The 21,981-nt window shown below is 36.8% G+C and overlaps 1 protein-coding gene across 1 annotated transcript in view; it reads right to left on the bottom strand.

Annotated features, from left to right (window-relative positions):
- LOC120311494 overlaps positions 1 to 21,981 on the bottom strand; it is a 528,108-nt gene that overhangs the window by 346,782 nt on the left and 159,345 nt on the right. The window lies entirely within an intron of this gene.

Below are 21,981 nucleotides of genomic sequence, written 5' to 3'. Positions count from 1 at the left end.
TGCTACTTCATTATTGTAAGGTATAACAATAGAATCTTGAAAGCCTGCTGGAATTTTCTTTCGTTCCTTATTTATTTATTTATGGGTAGCTTACATGGTAAGATAAAGGGCAATAAAAAAAAATCATAAAAATTCCTGAATACCTAGAAAAATACCACATCCATTCAAAACCATACAAATGGTCCTGGGAGCAAAGGCAACTTTTCAACAACAATCAGAACACCGTCATGATGGGAACTGCACAGATCTCTGGAGTCATGCTATTCCAGATGCCAGGAAATTGTTTGCTAAGAATAGACAGATGACAGTGTTTAATTGATAGACTCTGGAGAGCACCCATTATTACACCAAACAGACATAAGATGGACATAACATACCTCTTTCCCAGGACTGAGTTGTCTTGCAGTATCTGTTCCTGTACACATTTTTTTTGGTAATCTATACAAACCTCTGCCCCATATGAAGATCTATTTGTTGATGTAAGACTTAACTTTCCATTTAAAAAATGCAGTGTTTTTTCAATGCTTTAGTTCAGGGCTTTTCAACCTTTTCACCCGTTGGGCCACTTTTAGGATATGGCAACATCTGAGTACCATCAGTTGCCTAGCAAGGTGTCAAAAACTTGATGACCCAAAAAAACCCGAAAAAAGTGATAAAGTACAGGTAGTCCTTGACTTACAACAGTTCGCTTAGTGACTGTTCAAAGTTACAATGGCACTGAAAAAAGTGCCCCCCAAGGCACAGCCGAGCAAGACGCTTGCCCGCCCAGCCGCGCTCTTCCTCCTGTCCGAGGTTTTCATTGTTGTGAGCATTTCTGCTGAGGATTGGCAGCAGGGGTGGGGTGGGGGTGTTTGGTTTTTATTCCCCCCGTCTGCTGGGTGGTTGCAGCAGGTTTTGGACACTGTGACCATCATAAATATGAATTATTTGCCAAGCATCTGAATGTAAATCACAAGACCTTGGAGATGCTGCAACATTCCAGCTGATCGGTGCTTCTTCTGGGCTCAGCAGAAGCACCAGGATCAGTGCCGAGCTCCAGCTGGAGCCTGGCACTGATCCTGGCGCTTCTGCTGAGCCCTGACAGCCCTGCAGCTCCATCCGTCTCTCGCTCAGGTTTGTGTGGTGCTGCCACCCGTTCAGCTCATTCCCCTCCACCGCTATCACTTTTCTAGGATGGTTGCATACCACCTGCCAGGTGCCAATGTACCACTAGTTGAAAAGCCCTGCTTTAGTTATTCTGTTTTAGTTATTCTGTTTTAGATTTTCTCTCCCTACTCATCTGTACTGAATTGGCTTAAAAAAAATTGCTACATTTTCATAAGGATGTTATATAGAACAGAAGGAATTCCATTGTATATACTTTCTATATATACTATGTGATCTCCTTTAAGAATTTTAATGCAAGCAGCTTCATCATTGTATGAATATTATAAATTTTATCAGTTTCAGTCTATCGAAGAAAAAGACACTGACAAATTAGCATACACTAGAGGAGAATATTTACATACTTACTTACGTAATTACTTGTTCATCTATTCAAGTGATATAGCCACTGTTAACTTCATTCAGGAATATTCATACCAAAATTGCTTTTCCATCAAAAGAGTATACAACTTCAGGACACATTATTTACAGTACAAACTTATAAAATCTACTGAGAAGTATGAATTATTATTGTTATATTGCTTTACTACTGCTAAATGTGTAGAGAATTGCAAATTAAAGAACTGAACAAAACACATTTATTATCATTGGCTTAAGATAAACTCTACCTTTCTTTTTAATTGTCAGCTTACATACTCTTATATCTGATGACAAAAAGCATGACAGAAAAAGAATAGAATCATGCATAAAGATGTGTGTATGGATTTTATATATGGAAAAATTTAAATAAAAAAACATAATTGGAATAATCTTTAAAGATACTTAGTGCAACGAAAATAAGATTTGTTATTTTCTTAGTTTAAATAGAAGTGTTTGTAGATAAGCATTCATTCATTCATTCACTTACTCAATCAATCAATCAATCAATTTACAGGATTGCCCATCTCAGATACTTGACTTTGGTTGGCTATATTAAAAATAAAAGAGCTCTGTCATACACCTGGACCTCCGGCTTACATCTTGTTATGTACTTTTCTTAAAAATGTTTTATCTACATGCATTCTGCATCCTTGTCTTTGACCCTCACCTATGAAATACTAATAAATACATTATTTCTATTTAGTTACATTAACTCACTGACAGTCAGAGACATAATCCTTTTACCAACAGTTCAATCTATATTTTACCAAAGTAGAATGGTGGTTGTGGAAAACCAATTTTCTCATAATCAACTTCTTCTTGCAACAGTAATCAATTCAACTGCCAATCAGGGAGATTGCCTGTGCCACAATTCCTAGCACTGCTACATTCAGGGATAATGCTAATGTTTGGGCAACCTGTTTAATTGTGATTGTTTGGACTGGTTAGCATCTTGTGTTAAGTTGTGGTTTGTTTATCAACAATTTATTAAATAAGCAAAGTCAGCTGAGTCCATGCAGAATAAAAACAAACACCTGCTTATACGGAACAGATGAGATTTTGAGCTCTACTATTGCTTTAAATCTCTTAAGGAAAAACATTCATGTCTAGTAAAATGCTCCTAGACAGCAGTAATGTATATTTCTCAAAATGGTGGGTCCATGATGAATTTGTCAAAAGATATTATTATGCAGTGCATCCATTTAAATTTATGCTTGATCTTACACCAAATATGGGATTTGTAATATGGAATTCTCAATATGCTATATGCACTGCATTGTGATATTTAAATAAAATGTGAGTTATCACAATAATTAAACATGTCTTGGTGAAGAAAATGATATGAAATTGATTAGATGATTTGACATATATAGCATTGTAAAGGCTTTACCACAAATATAACATTCTTAGAATCCTTGGCCACATCTTGAAAGAAACTTCTTGTAGGAAAATTTCTCTTCTCTTTGTATTGATTGCATATCTAGAGTACTAGTTCCAATCCATATTGCTTATTGTCCCATTTATCTTTGCAGAAACCTCAGCTAGGGAAGCAAGTCTATCTGTAGATAACAATAGAAGATTCCAGCACTTGTATCCTGTGAACCTTTAAAAAAAATAGATAAATAGTTTCTGGACAAGGACAAAGTTAATGATTGCTGTTTATTTTTCTGGGTTTTCTGATAGCTCAGATCTGCTACATTACCTAATAGGGTTGTTTAGAAGCCTAGAACTGAATTCTTGGAAGGTCAAGCTTTTACATTATTACTGTATATGATCAGGGCTTTTTTTGTCATAGAACACCCAGAACGTAGTTCCAGCACCTTTTTTGGATGGAACCTTGTAGGGTAGGCAAGGCAGGTTGTATGACGCGTAAGTTCAGGCACTTTTTTTTTTTTTTTTTACAAAAAAAGCACTGTATAACATGATAACAATGACAACAACGATAACAATGATGATGATGACCAACAAAGCTTTTGTGACTGTTAGTTACCTAGGATATCTGCAAAACTTGTTTTAAAGCAATTTGCAGGGTAATAGTAAATAAATGCAGCAGAGAATAACATGATAGACGACACAGCACTTCCATGGCCCTTGGAAGCTTACGACAATTAGAATATAAGTGGAAAGCAGCTTTTTCTCAGAAAGTTTTCTAGTACATGTAGTCCTTGAGTTACGAATGTAATGGGGCCTGCTCCATTCCATTTGTAACTCAAGGATTCGTAGGAGTAAATCTTGTACCTTGAACGCGATTCACTCCCAGTTTTTGCCCATGCATTCGCTAATGTAATGAGCCGGTGAATAGGCAGCACGTTAAGTGAACATGAGGTATCTCAGGATGGGGAAGGCCCTGGGGGGCTTAGTTATGGAACAGGCCATCTTCAGACCAACCAATACCTCCCCTGAACCATTGAAATACCTCATGCTCCCTCCCCAGGGGCCCCACAATTGCTCCCCCCATTCTGCCGCACTGGGTCACTTACCTTTGAAGATCTTTCTCTTCTCCAGCCTCTATGTTTCTTTCTCTGGACCTCCAAGGCCCAAAATGGACCTCTGAAAGAACGTGACCACCACCCATGGCTTCTGTTCTGGGTCTCGTAGGCCTGGAGGAGGCCTCCCAGGGCCAGAACAGGCATCCAGAGGCCCACTGAAGTGTCCCCCAGCATCCTTTCTGGGTGGCAGGCCCGGGAAAGGCCTCTGATGCCCGGATCAAGCCTCTAGAGCCCTGCTGAAGTGTCCCCTTGCATCATTTCTGGGCATCAGAGGTCTTTCCTGGGCTACCACCGCCTGGAAATGATGCTGGGGGATGCTTTAGCAGGGCTCCGGAGGCCCGATCTCCCTGGCTTCTGTTCTGTTCTCTGTTGCAAAGAACAAAGGCCTAAACTACCATGAGATCATGCAAGATCAGTAGCGTGAGATCTCGCGCCACTGATCTCGTGTGATCTTGCGTTACATTAGGCCTCTATTCTCCGCAAATGCACCAAAGGAAGCAGCAAAACAGCCAAGAAAGTGGAGGATCTCTCAGTGAGTATCCATAGGCCTAGTGCCCAGGGAGACCCGGGGGGAGGGAGGGAATAGCCAGGGTGAATGTTGCAATGCCACTGCAGTTGTTCTTAAGGGTGAATGACTGCCATGGTGTGGCAACATTCATAATTTGGGGACTTTTTCATAAACACTAGGGAGCACTTAGCACATAACTTTGAATGTTCACTAAGGCAGGGGTCTCCAACCATCGGTCTGTGGTCCAATACTGGGCAATGGCATATCCACAACCGGTCCTCACAAACAAGCAAAGTCCCATCTGTGGGATGCAGGCAGCAAACAAAACCATGACAAAATTGACAAAAAACAATTGAAGTCATAGCAGCAGAAACACATTCTAATGAAAATGTGTCACAACTCCTTTTCTCTATTCTATAAATGATAATAATTTAAACTGGTGGGGGACAGCTTTAAATCAGCTATCTTTTTATGAGGTTCTTTATGAAGTTCTAATACTGTTTCCTTAGGAAGATTTACTAATTTGCTTTTAACATTGCCATTGATATTCCTTAATTATGGCTGTGTTTTCTTCTATTGCATTTTTATTGTAGCACTTCACTATTATTTTACTAGAAGAGCAGGTTAGAGAAATAAAGAAACTGAATAATGCTTCTGGATTTAAAGGGAATCTTACCTAAGAGAAAGAGCAGGAAATGGAATAAAGTGTGAATTGTCTCCTCTATAGCAGCACAATTTTATTTTAGATTAAGTTTGTTTTAAAGATTTGCAGGAGGGGCATACATTCTGATCTGCATGCATTACATGCAGAGATATAATTTGTCATGATGAAAAACGAATGACATTTCCTTCTGCTGAGGCCATTTGAATTAATCACATATTTTGACAAGTACATACTTCTGAAGACACCACTTGCCAAAAGATGTCAATGTAGCTTAGCAGATCTTTTCTCCAGAGATATGAAAATAGTAATTTAATGAAAAGTTCAAAAAGAGAACATCAAGGAGGAAAAGCCCTGAAATTTAAAATGCAAGAGACTGATTTTTCTTTCTGTTTGCTTTGAAGAAGTAAGAGCTGTTTTTAGACTATTTTTTTTCCTCTTTGCAACAGTTATAATAATGATTCTGTGAATTGGAAAAGAAAGAAAGAAAGAAAGAAAGAAAGAAAGAAAGAAAGAAAGAAAGAAAGAAAGAAAGAAAGAAAGAAAGGAAAAAAAAGTCATGATACTTTAAATGCCCTGAAGTGAACTTTATTAAGAAGTTGCAGCTGAAAAATAATTTATTTCAGAGGATGAAATTTGGTAGACAAATATGAAAAATATTCCATCTGTAGCACAGAAATGTACATATACAAGTGTTACAAGTCAAGGCTAACAAGAGAAATGACAAGAAGGAGATTATTTATTTACTTATCAAATTTTGAAACCACCCAGCCCCACCCCACAGAAAGACAGATAAAGTCCTGCTTAGACATTGCTCTCATGGGGAACAACTTAGGAAAATCATGAGAAGGAGCTGTAATTAAGTATGAATTTTCTAAAAAAATATTTCGTTCAAATTTCCATGCAAATTTACTGTCTGCTAATTTCCCAAATCTACATGAAACTAGAAACTTGTATATTCCTCATTGCAAATTGTAATTTAAAAAAATACACACACACACATACAGCCACACACACTCTAAAAGTGTGCTCATAAGTAGGAAAAAAATTCTTGAAAAGTACAAGGATATACATGGTAGATGGGTAGGTAGGAACGTACTGTAGATATCTGCAACTCTAAGGGAAAGTTCACAAAATATGCCCAAAACAGGATTAAAATTGGTTTTATTATACTGTAAGTTGGCTCTCAGCTATGTTTAGGTAAATTTGCTGACCTGCTACCAAGCAAATTATTTGTTTTATGATACTTGGAAAAATAGAATCAAAGGAATAACTTAGCTCCCATTGTGAAGTGAATCATACTGAATCTGTACCAAATTCTAAAGTGCAGGTTGCTATGCAGTTATCCTTAAAATTTGGCAACTTTCTCAACTTCCTTGCAACATTATGTAACATATGGTTTAAAACGTTCTAGAACAGAATATTATTAGAAATATTTAGTTTGAGATATAATATGTTCATGAACATATTATTTTGTGAAATTGTTTGCCCAAATGCATATTTAAATAGCAATTTTAATATTTATTGCTTTTAAACAATAACATAATGTAGAATTGACCAGTGAATGAAAACATAAGACCAGAATAGCTAGTAACAAAATGATCATCCTTACTTGGATGTAACTTGCAATAAACTAGTAAAACAGGAAGTATATCTGAAACAGAGATGATTATAATGCTTTTATGTTCCCCTGATTCTGTTTTAACCTGCTTAACATTTTTGCCATTTTATTTTAGACTTAAAAAAATAATTACCCTCAGCAAACAATGAATGCTGTTCTGTGTGGACTGGTTAAGTCAAGACAAGCCATAAGCTTCACATCATTTAATATAATCCTAGATCAATGTGTTCTTCTGCCTGGAAAATTGACCCATTCTGAGAAAAAGATTGCTCAATAATTGTCCTTTTTACAGATACATAATACTCTTGTTCTTGTGAAACTATCTCAGGTCATCCCTAACAAAGCTGAAACCAAGAATAACAAATATCTACAGTGTAAAGGGTGGGGGGGTTTCCCTAAAAAGACCATCCTTCCTTATTAAATACCTTTTTGTCTAGTGCCACCTGCTGACCAGATTATGATGTTTGTTTAATGAAGAAATTCAACTGGATTTAGCAAAGCAGAGGGAACTTACATATAGTACTCCAAATGTGCTTACAGTTATGTACATTGTAATGTACATTGAGAATTATTATTCTATATCTATCTGCAAAACAGAAAGTCTTTCACTTCATGATATGTAATCATCTGGAGGGGAATTGTTTCTTTTGTGCAATTTCAGGAGAATCTGGGTATACTTAAACTGGAAAGCAGAGCAGACATTTACAACAATTTTAAAGTACATTATCACCAAACTTAATATATACTAGCAAGAAAATGTTCTTTTAAAAATTAGGCCCACCACATTTATAAGTTATATGCTATGTTATTTCTGCAGTTCTCTAAAGATATACATATATTGTTCTCTCTAAAGCAATTGTCTTTAATATCAGAGTCTGAGAGCAAAGACGAGCAAAGCAGAGACCAGAAAGAACCTCTTAAATACCAGACAGAAACACTGTTTTACCTCTCCCCTTAGCTTTAGAAGCAGAGGACAAGATATTATAGATCATAACTACAGCCAGCCAACCTGCCTTAATGCAGACAACACACAATGCAAAAGGCACAGGCCTTTTAAGATTATAAAACTCCTATTGCTTTATTTCTGAGAATAGTTTTTTATGAATCGATTCAGAACCAATACTGTTCTATAAACTTTTGAGCTCCTCATTCAATTAAGAAATCATCACCTTATGCAGGGAACCCCAACTCCCAGTCCATGGACCAGCACGGTCCACGGCATGCCAGAAATTGGGCTGTGCAAACAAGTGAAGCCCCATCCACAGGATGCAGGCAGCACACAAAACACACCTGCACAAATAAATTTCTCTTTGTGGAACTGATCCCTGATGCCCAATAGGTTAGGGGCCGCAGATCTTATGCATTTTACCTGATATGTAAAAAAAACAAAAAAACAACTCAAGGTGTTAAGGTGGGTTAGAAACATTTCCAGAACAAGGGTAGGAATTGCAAGACTATGTCGTACTCTACGTCAATCTGCAGTTGCCTGTAGTTGGTGAAAATGCTGTTTATAGGAACTTTACCTTCCAGATGTAAGGAATCAGATGTCCTTCAGATAATTTGGATTGCAACATCTCAACAGTATCAGCAAGAATTGGTAAAATGCAATGTGAATAAATGCCTTTTAAAAAAAGAAGCTACAGAAGAATGAGCTTCTTGAATAATAGATGTGATGGATACACAGAACATAATAACTTGGAAAAGTGCATCCCTCTCTGACTCCCACACTTCTCTTTCAATCACCTCTACTAGAATATCAGAATGCCTAAAACTAATGCAAATCAGTCATCCTAATGCAAGTGGAGAATTCTTAAGCATTTAAATCAATTATTCAATACACCTAAAATGATCTTTAAATATAGAACCCCAAAACCAAGCTCTTTCTGTTTGCTATAGCTGTTGCCAAATTTTGATCACCATCAAGCAATGGATTTTACCAAAATTTAAAAATAATAATACAAAAAAAATAGTAATATTAATAATAGAAAAGAAAGCAAATCTAGTACCAACAAGAATAGGTGCCTTGGGTGCAATTCCAAGCACCACTTGAAAACCATCAGCATTTCTTCAATCAATTGCAAAAGGCAGCTTTAATTGATACAGCTCACATCCTACATGATATTTTACTACTATTAAATAACATCTGCCTAACTCAGATCCAGGAGGAGGACTGGATAGAAAAATAAAAATACCAAAACCAGTCTAATCATCTGGCTGACTGTGCAACCAACCATAATAATTTTAATCTTCATAGTTGGAATGAGACATTTAAAGTTAAACACATATTTTTTTTAAATCTTAGGTTATTATAAATATTTATTCTCCCCTCCGCTGATGCATATATAATTCGTTAGATCTGCTGGCTGCCCTGTTCACTAGCAGGACTTTCTCCAAATTCTTTCCTACATCCTAAATAACAGTTCCCATCCCTCCCAAAAAACTAGCAGCTTTCTTTCACTTTTCCCATAACAATGTATTTAAGAATGACTTAGGCTCAGAAACAGTGCACAGATTGAAAACAAAGCTTTTTGGTATTGAGAAGCCAAGGCAGTTACAGTATTGTATTTACCAAACAAAATCATTATAGATGAAACTGCAAATGGCATGTGATATTCAACAGCTCCAGTGATGCAGATCCTATGACTCAGACTTCTCAGCAAAACACTCACCCAAAAAAACATGGCCTATGTGTGAGAAGACTATCAATGATTTCAGTGATTTCCAAAACAAGCCAACTCACATGACCTTCAGTTTATGCCTTGGAGCATTTCTAGCTGACCAGAAAGATTTGGTGGCAAATTTGCGTTTCTTCAGAGGAAAACTCGCTGTGACAACTGCTTGGCAAGAAATAAGCAGCAGGCATAGAAATGAAATATACAAACTTAGTTCAAAATATATTGTGTAAGGCAGCCAAATACAATAGCCCTTGCTGAATCAAATGCAAAGCTTGATTAGTGAGGCAGGACATAAAGAATAGGTACATCTATAATTAAAGTACTTTGGCTTAAACCTGCCAAGTCAATATCTTTTTGGCTGTACATGTGCAAAATAGTACAGGAAGTCAGTATGTTCTATAGTCTGAACCAAGTAAACTAATCATGTTTACTCAGAAATATATTCTATAGGGGACTTATTCCCAAGATAATTGTGAATGGTGTCCCTTTCTCAATATAACCACAGCTGAGTTTCATGACCTTATTTATTTCAGCAGACTTTTGTATGACTACAAACATCTGAATGAACCCTAGGTAGCAGCAAAGAGATACAGAGTATTACCAGTACAGTAGTTGTGCACCCTCTTTGTGAACCTCACAAACTAGAAATGGACAGCATCAACTACTATGACTGGCAGTGTCATTTCATTCATTATGGCAGTTATACTATAGTTTTTGTGTTTGTGGAAACATGTCGATTTGTGATATATGAACACTGCCATTGCATTAATGTATAAACAAAATAATTATAAATTAGTCAACAAAACATGGATTAAAATATAATGGCTTAGTACACTATGTGAATGAGTAAAATGTTTCACTATGATCGTAAAGGATTAATGTATTGGATATTTCACTAAGCCATAATATGGTTTGATTTGGCTTAGCACACATATAGCTTATTCATAAACTATGCTAAAACACAGAATATTTCAGAAGATTGTATGAACTAAATCTGTTGTCCTGTCCCAGTTCACAAAAATCACATATACAAATCACGGATGTCTCTTGCTAAAAAGAAGTTTTCAAACAGAAAAAGTTTGAACAATGGCAAAAAAGGTTTGAACAATACCCTCATTCCTAAAATACCCAGCTCAACCATCTTAAATTAGAGGAAAGAGAAAAAAAAATCAAATTGTAAACAAGGCACTGGAGGGCCAAACAAATGTGGTATGACGATCCAGAGTCCCTATTGGAGAAAGCAGGCTATGGAGTCGAGAAACACAGTGCTAAAGTAAATGGAGAGTTGTTGCCAACAGATCTGTGAGGCATAGTTTTCCTTATATAGAGGTGCTGTGATATGAATGGGTCTCTTTGCTGGGGCAGGGTTCTTTCTAGCCAATAATTTTGGTGAGTGCTTTTGTTCAGCTTTCCTCTCTTCATGATGAATCTAACATTAGGGGAGGCTTTAGTTCGGCCTCTTTGTATTTTGAGGCCAATGATGGCTGCCTCTCCTGGTTGCTAGGCAATACTGTTTCACTTTGCTTGTGACTCTTCCAGTTGAATCCCCTCCTCTCCTGTAACTCCTCTTCATATTCTGACATCAGCCTTCCCAGGTAGATCCGATAGGAAACACAACCAGAAAAACTAAGGCTACATTAACAAAGTTTTGCAAGTTTGCCAGTACAAATCTCCCATCATTTTTTTTACAGCCTGAGAATTTAAGGAGGTCGCTTTCTGAGTCACTTTCTCTGCCTATGCAGCTGAGGGCTATGCCCTCTCTTATCCAATTGGTCCCTAAGAAGCATCTCTCTCTCATCTCCCATCCTCAGTCTGCCAAGGCCATTTTGACATACCATTACAATGTGTTTTTTTATACCACGACCTAATCAACAGTGCATTACCTTTTCCTGGCATGTTTAACCAATGATCTCAGAAACCATAAGATGAATCCAGTGGGTGCCTTGCTTAGGTTCTCTACTTTTTAATTAACTAAATGGCTTCTTCTGTTATAGCCACAGATGCCTACTCATGTTGCATTGGTAGAAGACATTGGGAGGGGGGGAAGAGGCAATAGCTCAGTGGTTTAAAGACGCTGAGCTTGTCACGTGGAAAACTGACAGTCTGGGTTTGAAACCTGAATGCCATGCAGGGTGAGTTCCCATCTTTGCCCCAGCTCCTGCCCACCTAGCAGTGTAAAAGCATATAAATGCAAGTAGATAGTAATAGTAATAGTAGTAAAGTTGGAAGGGATCTTGGAGGTCATCTAGTCCAACCCCCTGCTCAGGCAGGAAACCCTACACCATTTTGGACAAATGGCTGTCCAGTCTCTTCTTAAAAACTTCCAGTGTTGGAGCATTTACTGCTTATGGAGGCAAGCTGTTCCACTGATTAATTGTTCTCACTGTCAGGAAGTTTCTCCTTAGTTCTAGGTTGCTTCTCTCCTTGATTAGTTTCCACCCGTTGCTTCTTGTCCTGCCTTCAGGTGCTTTGGAAAATAACTTAATTCCCTCTTCTTTATGGCAGCCCCTGAGATATTGGAATAGTGCTATCATGTCCCCCCTTGTCCTTCTCTTCGTTAAGATAAATAGATACCATTTCGTGGGGACGTTAACAGCATTCCATGCCCCTTGGCGCATGACCACGGAAATTCTTCAGACAATACTGGCTCCCTTGACCGAGAAATGGAGGTGAGCACCACTCCTAGAATCAGACACAGCTGAACAGGGGAAACCTTTACCTTTAAAAATGTCTAGATGTTTTTGCATGAAATAAGGGAACAATGTACTTTGAAAAACATTTGCTTTAATATAGTGATAATTCCTGTTTAGAATTCCTTTTTTACACATGTCTATTCAGAAGGGAACCTCTCTATATTCTCTAGTATATGGTGTCAGGTAACCATGCATAATTATTTACAGTACAGTTTCTTTCACTTGTATACAAAACTAAATTTCATTATGGTGAAAGATATTTACTTCCATATAAGTGTATGCAGGATTACAGTCCCAGAAGACTTTGAGACCAATATAATGGGGAGTATGTTAGTTTTTAACAGAGAAAGTATTATTTTCCCCTCAGCCATGGAAATAGTTATCCTCTCTTATTCTGGCCTACTTAGAGATATGCAGAAAACAGATGCCAATTTAATGTATATCATGAGGTCTTTAGACATATAGTAGACACTAAGGTAGTGAATTCTTTAAAACTGATTCAGAAAATGATTCATTTCAGAAATATGGGAGTACTAGTAAGGCATTTCTTTAAAGCAAATTTCTTTTTCAAATTTCAAATTTCTACACAAACCAATGACTCAATTAATTAAAGCAATCATGTTTTTCTGCAAGCCATCCATGTCTTTTTTCAGGCCCACGTTGAAGCTTAAAATAAGACATAGCTGTTTTAAAGAGTGCTTTATGCTCCCACACAGTCCAAAGCACCTCCACGGACTAATTTTTGGGGAATGCACAATCCTAGCTGATACTAGTGTGAAAGACATACTGTATGGGAATACATCCACCTCCTAGCAATTTTTCCTTTAGCATAAATAAGTTGATCCTATTTTATATTATCTATTCACAGTATAATAGAACTATTAAAATAAATAGTTTGTCTTGCCTGTTAATGATAATGGCTAGAAGTCCAAAGGATCACAAATAAAAAGCCCAGTGAAGATAGAAAATCTTTTGAGGTTTGTGTAAGATAATTTTGATGATATCTAGATGTGGAGACTTAAACTTCCAGAATTCTCAACTTCTATCTGGAAAATTCTGGTAGTTGGAAGTCCACTCATCTGAAGGACACCTAGGCTGGAGATGCAGATCATGTAAGTTACAGGGAGAACCTTCAATTGATCCACGATGGAGAAAACTATATATTTTGAGGCCCCTTGCCATGATAAAGATAAAAACCACCACACATGAAACCAAAACAAGTAACAATAAAAAAGTGAAATGTAATTTGATCTGCTTTGATATAAAAGTTGGAAGTATAAATTTCAGGGAGTTCTGAGCTTAAGGCCCAGATGGCAAGAACATCTATCCATCCCAACCAGTATTGACTACAGGAGTTCACAACTGATAAATAATACATCTGCTTTTTCTTTTTTCACTTTGCTTAACAAACATCCGTAATCCAGATACAGGAATTAAAAACAGTAACAATAATAAAAACATGGATTGCTTGCTAAACTGAATTCATGTAGCAGAATATTCAAAATATTCAAATGTTGATTTCACCATTGTTTTGATAAACCCAGCATTAGCAAAACATGGAAACTCTTGCCTATACAGTATGTGTCATCTGACTAGAATGTTAAGATCTCCAATGCTGTAGATAATAAAACCTGGGTGGAACTAAGAGGTTTGCTACACCTTGTCAAATGGGTACTTTTAAAACACATTACTAAGCAGCAGCTTGTCAAAACCCTCTCCCATAACACTTTTAGCTTTTACATTCCAGGCAGATGACATCTTCCCCCCCCCCCAACATAAAAGGATCTTCAGCAGAACTGCATTTTAATGCTAATTCCACTGCTGAAAAGCTGACAGAGCAAGAATTATCTAGAGTTCCAGAAATTAATGTGCTTATATACAAGATATCTTTGACTCACTTATGATTCCACAAAAAGGTAAATGTGTGATATCCCTCAAGCCATAGCACCAAATACTTCAAAGGAAAGCAAGTGATCAAGGTCTACTCCTTCCTGCTTCTACAGCTCCTAATTTGCATATGTTATGGGGTTTTTTCCCCCTCCAATAGCATTTTCCCACTCTTAAAGGCATTGCCAAAGAGGTATGAGAGTTAGGAGGCAAGCATGAGGATTCTTTCATTACCATTTCCTTTTATAAGATTGCTTTGTTTGGTTGGTTGGTGCCTTCGAATCAGTTTTTTTTTATTCTTTGCAACTGCCTGGACAATTCCCTGCCTTTTCTTGGCAAACGTTTTTTCAGAAGTGGTTTGCTACTGTCTCCTTGCTAAGGTTATGAAAGAGGGACCGGCCAAAGTTGACTTTGTGTTTGAGGCAAGACTCAAAGTATCCTGGTTTCTAGTCTGGTGTTTAACCCAGTGTTTCCTAAAGTGTGCTTCAAGGAACCCCAGTGGTCCCCCAAGATCTCTTGTGGAGAGGGTAGGAAGCCAACATTATTTGCCAGATATTGAATATTATGTCAGATGCAAAAAGCCAGGTCCACATTTGAAGGTTCAATTTAACAGACTGATTGCTAAAAGCCTGTGCATGGGAATCTTCTCAACTAATGCTCAGCACCTAGGACTTGTTAGATAAAGTTCAGTGACAATCAAGGAGGGTTAGACTCAGTTTATTTGTGGCTACATAATAATACTAGGCTTGTGTCTCTTTTTATTCACCCCCGGGCTATACCAGCACTTCTCCTATAGACATTTGCAAACATTTAAAATGATGCCATTCTTTTTTATTTGTTTTTATTTGTCCTGCCTTTATTATTTTTACAAATAATTCAAGGCAGGGAATATCTCCAACTCCTTTATTTTCCACACAATAAAAACCCTGTGAAGCAGGTTGAGTTGAGAGAGAGTGACTAGCCCAAAGTCACCCAACTGACTTTCATGACTAAGGCGAGACTTCAACTAACAGTCTCCTGGTTTAATATTGTTATTTCTACATGATTCAATAAACACATACTATAAATGTGTCAATTTTAATTTGTAATATGATAAATATTGATAAATATAACTTATGCAAACAAAAGGTCTTTTGTTTTTAAAGTGGGAAGGGGTCATGAGAGTCAACTATGGCTTTAACCACTACACCAAACTGCTCATAGTCATTTAGGTGAGATTGGCAGTGTATAAATTTGATAAGTAAATAAACAACACTGCTCTATTATAACATCTGTCTCACATCATTTCCTCCATACCCTGCTTCCCAAACCTTCCTGGATCTCTCAACTGAATCTCAGAAAAGAATTCTGGTCATGTACAATATTTAGTGAGAACAAAGGTTTGTAAAAAATGCATTAGGGATTTTGTTTGAGTGTTACAGTGCAAATTAGACTTTTAATACAGAATCTTGCCAATTTTTTTCCCATCAATGCTTTCCAAATGGCTTAATTAGCAAAGAAAATATCTCCCAAATTGTTTCACTTAGCTCATAAATTACTAGAATTATCATATCAATGCTGCTGCTATTGTTATTATTACTGATCAATTAAACATCCATTAACATTCTTTTTCAATAGTTCTGCTTTACCATTTCTGAAAAGGACAGGATCCTTTTTTCTCCTCCGTCTTCTCAGCTTCAAAAGGTCCTAGATGGGTGAATGACCTAGATCGGGGGTGTCAAACTGTCAGCCTGCAGGCCAGATGCATCATGGTAAAACCATGCCCACCCCATTGATGGTAATGGAAAAAAGGTCATGATACATCACGACACGACATTGCGAGTTTGACACCACTGACCTAGATCCTTTTCAGGCCTAGGCATGGGATTGACATAGCTCTGGTGTTTCTGGTAAATGACCTGTGCCTGGACTTTGTGGTAAGAGCGTGTGTGTCTCTTGGTGTTTCATTTTATTACACCTATCAGTGGCTTGACCTATTCTCAACATTGTATCTTTCTGGACTGCCAGCAGGGAGAGAGAATGAGAAAACTTAGCAGACTCTCCACTTGCAATTCAGGAGGCAACAGGCTGTCAACCACCTGTGCATCATAAGTCAAACTCACCCCAGGTAGATGCTGATTCAGAAAGCAACGAGTAAGAACTTAACATAGGGAGAGAAACGATCCTTATGCCATCAGCTAAGGTCAATTTTGTAAGTCTGAAAGAACACTTCTCCCCAATCATCCTTACAGCCTAAAGAAACATTAGGATCCAATCGGCTGTGGTTGCCATGCTCACATTTGTATTATGTGACCATTCCTCTAGCTGCTGTCTCCTAAGGTAATTCCCACATACAGGTTCCACTACACAACATTTATTTCCAATATTCTAAGATATCTAAATAACAGAATATCAAAAATGTAATTCTACTATTTAAACACCATTGGAACAATATAATGCATCAAGACTTTTTAATAGCACAATGAAGAGGAAAAAAAGATAAGAAACCTCACAAGTAAATACTAAAAAAAATACTAAAAAGATTCATTTGGTGCACAATGTAGTGTCCAGCTAATAACTGGTGACAGCCATTACTGTATGTTAGTATTTGTATTTCCTGTCCTCCAATTGCTGCATTGGTTATCAATAATTTCCAAGTCCAATTCACTCTGTTGTTTATGATCATTAAAACCCTGGGTCTCAATTCAATACATTCTGGAGAACACCCTACATTAATTGGGCAACATGCCTTGTTTGTAAATGAGTTAAAACAATGTTATTTAAGAAGGTACTAGTCAAACTGGGTGTATTAAAATACTATTAAATTAATAAACAAACAAACATGCTTTAAACAGTTTGACTATACCTTATTATCATCCCTGTGTCAGAATTCACAAGAAAAGTCCAAGTAAATAATTATGGATGAACTAAACACTTGTTTAATCATCTGCTAGTCCCTTTGTATGGACCTTTAGCAAACCATTGCAATTTCCCATAGGGTTGCAAAATGCTACCTTAAAAATGTTGAAATAAGTTACTGAGTTGCATTAAAAGATAATTATGAATGTAAGACTCAAGTATTAGAAAAAAAAGATTGCCTTCATTGCCATCTTTTCAACAACTTTAAGAAGCTCCCATTTTTCAGGTAAATTATTTTAGAAACAGATAAAACTGTTATACATTTTTGTCCATACTTTGCATTTTTATTTGTTGTTAATTGCGAAGTCGTGTCCGACCCATCGCGACCCCATGGACAATGTTCCTCCAGGTCTTCCTGTCCTCTACCATCGTCTGGAGTCCATTTAAGTTCACACCTACTGCTTCAGTGACTCCATCCAGCCATCTCATTCTCTGTCGTCCCCTTCTTCTATTGCCCTCAATCTTTCCCAGCTTTAGGCCCTTCTCCAGTCAGTCCTTCCTTCTCATTAGGTGGCCAAAGTATTTGAGTTTCAACTTCAGGATCTGGCCTTCTAAAGAGCAGTCGGGATTGATCTCTTCTAGGACTGACCGGTTTGAACGCCTTGCAGTCCAAGGGACTTGCAGGAGTCTTCTCCAGCACCATAGTTCAAAGGCCTCAATTCTTTAGCGCTCAGCCTTTCTTATGGTTGTATTTTTATATACAAGTATAAACTTTACATTGGATACAGAGGCTTTACAGAAACGATAAGAGCCCTGATATTAATGTTTCCAGATACACAAAAATAGAAAAATAAAATTCTTGAACTGTGCAACCCTAAGTGATAATAAAATGCACATTTCACCAAATAAACAATTCAATTCCTAGTATGTATAGTATTTTATTATAGCATTTTGGGAATTGAATTTAGATGCATAGCACATCCGATTTCCCAGTTGGCAGTATATCACCTGTCCCATTAAATATATAATTTACTCTGTCAGACAATTCTTACTGTGTATAGGGGTCATTAAGAAAATCTCACTACCCTATTCCTGAAGCATTTCTCTCTTTTTTTGAGGATATGGTATCAACAGTTGACATTCAGTCTGTTTAGTAGCAAAGTGTCTGGCATATCGAAAGTGCATTAGAGATTATTACCGATAACTGCCAATCTCTTCTGTCACATTTTGTTTACAATATGCCATATTTGGCTTTCATGAATAAGGTGTGAATAGAAATAGAATTCAGAATGCTTGGTTACAATGGGAAGAGCATAGTTCATAAGAAAAAAATCACCCTTAAAGCTATTTTCCAGTCGTGCTTCATTTCTCCCAATCTTCTAAAGATTTCAAATATTGTATGAGTCACATTCAGTCACTAGGCAACCTGTCACCCATTGGGCCATTGATTCAGAGACATTTCCTTACCTACACTGAGAAACACAATGACCACAGGAGGGGAAAAAAACAGTAGTAGGAGGGACTTCCTGTCAGTTTCCCCACTGACTATGCTTGTGTCAAGATGGCAGGGAGCATTAGAAATGATGACCATGTGACTGCAGATAACCAGAACTAAAGTGGCCACAACTTTGCCAAATTTAAATCCCATAAGATTAATGTGTCCCAGATTTTGGAAGCATTCTTTAAGTTAGCTCCTCTGAGATATGTTAGTTCAAAAAATCATTGTCCTATAATGGACCATTTTGCCCAATTGAAAGTTACAAACAGACAAAAAATTTTAGTGGTATATAAGCATTCATGACATTTGACATCAAAGAGAATGTTCTCTTCCTTCCCCCATGCTTCAAATCTTTAAAAAAAAAATTGCTGGAAAGATCCCCAACAAAAACAGCAGAGCTGAAGGCTGCAGAACTGAGAGAGTATCTGCTAATGACTGAGAAATGGCAACAATGAAGAAGCCGGCGTATATGTTGCGCTATATAAGTGACTCCATGCTGCCAGCCAGTACTGAGTTTTATCCAGACGTAACAAAAATATGATTGATCATCTGAAAGTATTTAAGGGTAGCATTTCTGAAGCGAAAAATATATCTCAGAATTTACCTCAGTATAGAGGAAAATCTATTGGTTAGATCTGAATTTAATATAGCTACCTCTGCCTTTCTAATTGATTTGTATTCCAATTTCATTTTGAGCTTCTTTTTCTTTTAACATTAATTATTTTATGTTCTTATTCCAGATGCTCTTATTCTCTGTGGGTGATTTGTATCATTTCTTTTCACCACATCTTTTTTTCCCCACATTTTTAATGGAATCATCTCATAGAAAATAGAGTCATTTATCATATAAATGTTATCCCAATACTGCAAACATACATCTATTGAATACTAGGCAGATGCAGCCTTGAGATGGGAGAAAAAAACAATTTCATTTCTTAGAAAGAAGGATCACTGGCCAGTGGAAAGGAGAAAGAACCAATGTTCCTGCATTTTACATCTTGTACCTAATTGATAAAAATACTCATGTATCATGTTTGGTGTCCTGGTGACTTACTTGGATACAAGGCAAGTATTTAAAGGCATTAGCTGCAAATTGATAGAATCAAAAATATAGCTATATTAATCAGAATTATGTCAAGATTAAAGTTAATAGTGAGGTAACAAAGGGGTTCATTACAAGCTGAAGATTAAAAAAAGTAGATAAAGCAAAACCACCTCGCTATGCTTTTAAATATGGCTTTTTTGGCAATTCTATGAATTGTATTATTTTCTTAAATAGCCATTTCAGTGCTTTAAAAATATGTATAAAACAGCTGTTTCATGTCCTAACCCAAACTATACAATGGTCTTCCAATCTCAGTGTCCAATGAATGTCCATTAGCATTTTAGCACATTATGTCCCACATAAAATTAACTATATTCCTGCAATTTTCAATTGTATCATCTCCTAAACTGATAAAGAATAGGAGTTAACGATCCTTATAAGAAAAACAAAATTAAATATATATCTTGTTTTTATCTGATCCTAGCTTCTTAAATGTGTTGTAAATTAGACTGATTCAGATCCAAAGGATTATAGAATTAGTTAGATGATTCTTGAAGGCTTCTGAATAAAGAAAGAGGAAAAAAAAAACTAGTTAACTTAGAGATGTATGACTGTTGTGGAATGCAAAGCCATAAATTGAATGGACCTCTGTGAAGGACCTCTTCTTTCTAAATCTGAATTTTATCTGGCTACTTTTAATATAAAGTCCATAAATGTGCTTGATACTATTTGTATGGAGTTAATTCAATCATACTATATACAAGATTCTAATGAATTAATGTTTATCACTAAATGAGCCTAGATAAAAGTCAATGGAGCACAACAGGGGTTGGATTTAGACTATTTGTGGGAATGTAACAATTATAGGCTGGTTACTCTCTTGACTCTGGCCCAGGCTCTGCCTAGTCTTCTACAGAGACACATCTCTGAAATTCAGAAACAATAAAGGGAAGCAAGGGAAAGAAACTGAACTGGATTGGTGAACTCCAATGAAATTATAACTCTAATCTCATGCTGGTTGGTTAAAAAAATTAATTAAACAGTCATGTAAACATGTGGAGATTGCTGCTCAGTTTTATGTTGTCAGAGGAGGGTGGGCTATGAAGCTGTATTGTACAGAAGGCAATCTATTCCACTTTTTTATCAACTAGTTTGGCTAAATTGTAGCTTTGGAATCTCTTAACCATTTTACATCTACTGCATGAGAGTTCTATTTAAATTGCAGGGCAGTAGTTAATTTATATATTTGGTCCACAATAACAGTAGTTATTGAAATGTTCTTGCAATTCTCATACTCACTTGTAATCTATCATTTTGATAGATAATTAGCAGACTTAACATCCACTTCCTTTTCATATTATTTCTTACTGCCACAAATTTGTGCCCTTTAACATTCAATCCATATTTCCCATTTTTAATAGTTACAGATCATACCTGCAGCATTTCTGTAATAGCAAGAGATATGATAGAAATCTATAGTCCATGACTAATAGATATTCGCAGAGTATTCAATTTTTTTCTGGCTGAGGATCACACTTCAAAAAGCATAAAGAATCAGGGCAAACCATTCCCCCCCCCCATCTAAATTATACTTAATTTGCACTCAATCAAAATTGAATGAAAATAATTAAATACAGTCAATATTATTTACTACACCATTGCAATTATTAAAACCATAAGTGCCAACTGAACACATTAATTGACCAGGTCCACTGTTAACAGGAAACTAATGACTAGTCCCTACAGGCCAATTCTTAACTAAACTACTTCCTATGGTCAAGCCAAACTATATACAGAGCACTCAATGCCCTGCCCTTGCTAGGCAATATTTTAGGTTCCCATAACATACTCTTTCAGGCTGTAGAGAATTACATGGGGATGCATGCAGCTCAAAGGTTATGCTTTGAGACTCTTGTTTTAAAAGATCATCCACCAAGGTGTTTTTTTGGTCAACAAATTACATGGAGCTCTTAAAGTCCTGTCATATGATTACACATACAATCACATTATAGAATTTAGACAGCCCTGATGTATTGAATCCTTGGGCAAACGCAGTGGTATATTACAATATTAAATATTGTAGGTCACTCTAGTTAGCATTAAGCTGCACTGACTGCTATTTTTTCCTATTAAATGACTGCAAAACCCCATCCAATCATTTGCTCACATGAAGATGCTTTAGCATGAAGATTTCAGAGCCTGCACAGTCTTATTGCGCTGAGATAACCCAGGAATAAATACAGTAAACAGTGGTTTGTATTAAATGGTGGTTTATCTTACACTATCTACAATATCATACACCAGGAACAATATACATACACATGATAATACAGCAGGATCCCACAAACCACAATTACAGCAGGAAACAGAAGAGAAGAGAACACAACAGCAGAGCCTTCCCTTTTACAAAGACTCTTAAAGGGACATAGACCCTGCTGAGTCATTCCCATCATTACATCATACATCTCACATTATACAAGCAGGTTAGCTTCTAAACCATTACCTTGACAGAAGAGATATGAATGAAGGACAGACAACTATC

The sequence above is a fragment of the Crotalus tigris genome, unplaced genomic scaffold (genome assembly GCF_016545835.1).
Source record: "Crotalus tigris isolate CLP2741 ecotype Arizona unplaced genomic scaffold, ASM1654583v1 scf7180000018368.3068619, whole genome shotgun sequence".
NCBI classification, from domain to species: Eukaryota; Metazoa; Chordata; class Lepidosauria; order Squamata; family Viperidae; genus Crotalus; species Crotalus tigris.
This window is presented reverse-complemented; position numbering and strand designations above follow the sequence as displayed.